Source organism: Oncorhynchus masou, unplaced genomic scaffold (assembly GCF_036934945.1).
Source record: "Oncorhynchus masou masou isolate Uvic2021 unplaced genomic scaffold, UVic_Omas_1.1 unplaced_scaffold_2118, whole genome shotgun sequence".
NCBI lineage: Eukaryota > Metazoa > Chordata > Actinopteri > Salmoniformes > Salmonidae > Oncorhynchus > Oncorhynchus masou.
This window is the reverse complement of record NW_027008597.1, coordinates 74,935-79,836: the sequence shown is the minus strand read 5'-3', so window position 1 is coordinate 79,836 and position 4,902 is coordinate 74,935. Positions and strand designations below refer to the sequence as shown.

The 4,902-nt window shown below is 47.0% G+C and overlaps 1 protein-coding gene across 1 annotated transcript in view; it reads right to left on the bottom strand.

The window, feature by feature from the left end:
- Positions 1-4,902, bottom strand: part of LOC135532928 (intermembrane lipid transfer protein VPS13C-like) — a 69,977-nt gene that overhangs the window by 4,158 nt on the left and 60,917 nt on the right. The gene's annotated exons all lie outside the window — the stretch shown is intronic.

Genomic DNA, 4,902 nt, shown 5'->3' with positions numbered 1-4,902 from the left:
ACCCCCGGGCCAAACCCGGACGACGCTGGGCCAACTGTGCACCACCCTACGGGCCTACCCCCGGGCCAAACCCGGACGACGCTGTGTTCCACCCTATGGGCCTACCCCCGGGCCTAACCCGGACGACGCTGGGCCAACTGTGTGCCACCCTACGGTGTGTGTGGTGTGTGTGTGTGTGTGACACTGGGCCAGCTCCTTTAGACAGCCACCCGTGCCAAACCCAGACGACACTGGGCCAACTGTGCACCACCCTACGGGCCTACATCAGTAGGGCCAAACCCAGACGACACTGGGCCAACTGTTTGTGTGCCCTACTGGCCTACCCCGGCTAAACCCGGACGACACTGGGCCAACTGTGCACCACCCTACGGTGCCTACCCGGGCTAAACCCTGGACGACGCTGGGCCAGCTGTGGAGTAGTGTAAACGGGTCATCCCCCTGAACAGGGTTACCACTGGGGTTGAGCACCACCCCTAGCAGGGCCTACCCCGGGCCTAGGAGGACATGGTGTCTGGGAACCCAGACAACTGTGTGACGCCCACGGTACCTCACCCGAGGCCAATCCCAGACGACACTGGGCCAACTGTATCCTGTGATCCCCTACGGGTCCAGGGCACTGAGTTACGGCAATCCTGGACACTGGGTGAGCCAATCTGGAGCGTACAGTCATGTTCTTAAAGGTACACAGGTTCCACTACCAGGTAGGTAATTCACAAACCCTAGGTTGAGGTTCCACTACCACATGGTTAGGGTTCCTCCGTACCTCTAGGTTGAGGTTCCTTAGGAGACAGTTGGTTAGTGTTATCAGCCTCACAGGGTCTTGTTCAGAGCAGAGGTTGGTATAGGGAGGACCAGTTCGTACCTCTAGACAGAGGTTCTCAGCCAGCAGGTTGTATAGGGTTCAGCAGTGGCCCATGAGACTACCAGGTTGGGTAGGGTTCCTCAGCAGAAACTCTCCCCAAGGTATACGGGTCCTGGTCACTGAATCTCTCCGTCACCTGGATGGGGAAGTCATGTTAAGGTTTAATGTCATTTGTAGGAGAGAATACAAGGTTCTTGCATAGTGAAGGTAAATGGAGTCCCTAAATGTTCCTGGGAGGACACCAGGTTCTTGAATAGAGACAGAAGGTCCTTGTATAGAGACAGAAGGTCCTTGTATAGAGACAGAAGGTTCTTGTATAGGACAGAGGTTCTTGTATAGGGACAGGGTTCCTTGAATAGGACAGAAGGTTCTTGTATAGAGACAGCAGGTTCTTGTATAGGGACTTGTATCAGGTTCTTGTATAGGGACAGCAGGTTCTTGTATAGAGACAGAAGGTTCTTGTATAGGGTCAGGTCCTTGTATAGAGACAGAAGGTTCTTGTATAGAGAGAAGGTTCTTGTATAGGACTCAGGTTCTTGTATAGAGACACAGGTTCTTGTATAGGGACAGCGTTCTTGTATAGGGACAGAAGGTTCTTGTATAGAGACAGAAGGTTCCTTGTATAGAGACAGAAGGTCCTTGTATAGAGACAGTCAAGGTTCTTGTTAGGAGACAGAAGGTCCTTGTATAGAGACAGAAGGTCCTGGTATAGAGACCAGAACAGCGGTCTCTTGTATGAGAGTTCCACAGGAAACCTTGTAGATGTTCCTTCAGGACCTTGTATAAGTCTTCCACTACTCAGGTGCCTTGTATAGGGACAGAAGGTCCTTAGGTATGAGGTTCACACAGGTTGGGACAGGGTTCTGATAGCGACCTCTATAGGGTTGAAGGTTCTTGTATAGAGACCAGGTTGTATAGGGACAGAAGCGTTCTTGTATAGGTTGAAGGTTCTTGTATAGGTTGGGTAAGGTTCTTGTCAGCGGACAGAAGGTTGTATAGTTCCACTCAGGTGCTTGTATAGGGACAGCGTAGGTTCTTGTATAGGTTCCACAGCAGGTCTTGTATAGAGACAGGATCCATCTGTATGACAGAAGGTTCTTGTATAGAGACAGAAGGTTGGTTAGAGACAGAAGGTCCTTGTATAGAGACCCTAGGTCCTTGTATAACAGAAGGTCCTGGTATAGGGACAGCGGTCTTGTATAGAGACAGAAGGTTCTTGTATAGAGACAGAAGGTCCTTGTATAGAGACAGAAGGTTTTGTATAGGGACAGAAGGTTCTTGTATAGAGACAGAAGGTTCTTGTATAGAGACAGAAGGTTCTTGGTTAGGGACAGAAGGTTCCTATAGAGACAGAAGGTTCCACTATAGGACAGAAGGTCCTTCATAGAGACTTAGGTTTTGTATAGAGACAGAAGGTTTGTATAGGGACTCAGGTCCTTGTATAGAGACAGAAGGTTTGTATAGAGTTACAGAAGGTACCTATAGAGACAGAAGGTCTTGTATAGAGACAGAAGGTTTGTATAGAGACAGAAGGTCCTCTTTGAGACAGAAGGTCCTTGTTAGACAGAAGGTCCTTGTATAGAGACAGAAGGTCCTTGTTAGAGACTAGAAGGTTTGTATAGAGACAGATGGTCCTTGTATAGAGACAGAAGGTTCTTGTATAGAGTCCAGAAGGTCCTTGTATAGAGACAGAAGGTCCTTGTATAGAGACAGAAGGTCCATTGTATAGAGACAGAAGGTCCTTGTATAGAGACAGAAGGTTCTTGTATAGGGACAGATCCAGGTTCTTGTATAGGGACAGAAGGTCCTTGTATCAGACACATTTTATTGACAGAAGGTTCTTGTATAGAGACAGAAGGTTCTTGTAAAGACAGAAGGTTAACCTTTTAATAGAGACAGCAAGTCCTTGTATAGAGACAGAAGGTTCTTGTATAGAGACAGGGCCTTGTATCCAGGAGACAGAAGGTCCTTGTATAGAGACAGAAGGACCTTGTATAGAGACAGAACCCGTATAGAGACAGAAGGTTCTTGTATGCACCACAGAAGGGCCTTGTATAGAGACAAAGGTCCTTGTATAGAGATAGAAGGTCCTTGTATAGAGACAGAAGGTACCCCCGGACAGAAGGTCCCGGACGACAGAAGGGCCTTGTATACCACAGAAGGTTCTTGGAGACCTTGTATGACAGAAGGTCCTTGGCTAAACCTTGAATAAGGACATAGGGCCAGAACTTGTATAGGGACAGCAGGTTCTTGTATAGGGACCCCAGGTTTTGTATAGAGACAGAAGGTTCTGTATAGAGGCCTTGAATAGAGACAGAAGGCCCTCCCTTGGCTAGAACCAGGTTCTTGTATAGAGACAGGAAGCCAATTGACACCAGGTTCTTGTATAGGGACACCAGGTTCGTACTAGGGACAGCTGTCAGTATCAGGCTTGGTATAGGGACGAGCACTGGGACAGAGAGGTGCACCATACGGGACAGAACATCCCGGTATACCCGGACAGAAGGTTCACTGTAGAGACAGAATGTTCATGTATAGAGACAGCCAGCCTTGTATAGAGACTGGGTCCTTGTATAGAGACCTCCTTGTATAGAGACAGAAGGTCCTTGTATGGAGAGACAGAAGGCCTTTGTATAGAGACAGAAGGTTCCTACCATGTATTCAGCAGGTTCTTGTATAGAGACAGAAGGTTTTTGTATAGAGAGAGGTTCTTGTATAGGCCAAAGGTTCACCACCCTACGGGCAGGTTCTTGTATAGAGATGGCCAGCCCTAGGGACACATCTTATTGTATAGAGACAGGTTCTTGTATGGGCCAACTTGTATAGGGACCACCAGGCCTCCCTCTTGTACTGAGATGCAGGCTCCTGTTAGAGACAGAGCCACAGAAGGTTCTTGTATACACACATGAATTCTTGTATAGGGAGAAGGTTCTTGTATACATCAGCAGGTAATTGTATGGAGACAGCAGGTTCTTGTCTCAGGTTCCTATAGGGACACCACTTGTATAAGACAACTCTTGTATAGGAAGAGGTTCTTGTATTAGGGACAGTTGAGAGTTAGTGTAAAAACATCAGGTTCCAGTATCAGACTCCAGGTTCATGTCAGGGACAGAGGTAGAGGAGGGAGGACCAGTTCTTGCCGTCCCAGACAGAGGCTCTCAGCCAGCAGTTCTTGTATAGGGTTCTTGTAGAGGGACCAGGTTCTTGTATAGGGACAGACCAGGTTCTTGTATAGGGACCAGCATGGTTCTTGTATAGGGACAGCAGGTTCTTGTATAGAGACAGCAGGTCCTGGTCACTGAATCTTGTATCTCCGTCACCTGATAGGGGAAGGTCATGTTAAGGGACAATGTCATTCCATAGGGACAGCAGGTTCAACAACAAAGGTTCATAGGGACAACAGGTGTAAGCCAGGTTCTTGTAAAGAGCAGGTCTCTTGTATAAATGTATCCTAGGGGAGGACAGACAGGTTCTTGAATAGAGACAGAAGGTTCATGAATAGAGACAGAAGGTTCTTGTATAGAGACACAGGTTCTTGTATAGTATAGACAGAAGGTCCTTGTATAGAGACAGAAGGTCCTTGAATAGAGACACTTGTATAGACAAGGTTCTTGTATCACAGGTTCTTGTACAGAAGGGACAGAAGGTTCTTGTATAGGGACAGCAGGTTCTTGTATAGAGACAGAAGGTCCTTGTATAGAGACAGCAGGTTCTTGTATAGAGACAGCAGGTCCTTGTATAGAGACTTGTATAGGGACAGTCAGCAGGTTCTTGTATAGGGACAGAAGGTTCTTGTATAGAGACAGAAGGTTCTTGTATTGTATAGAGACAGAAGGTTCTTGTATAGAGAAACATAAGGCACAGAAGGTTCTTGTGTAGAGAAACAGAAGGTTCTAGACCTCAATAGAACATATTAAAGAGGTATTCAATTTAAATTCCAGTCAATTCAGAAAGTAAACTAAATTCCTATTCCGAATTTTAATGAGTGTACTTCCTGAATTGAAATGGAATTGAACCCCAACCGTAGTATCTGTACCCGC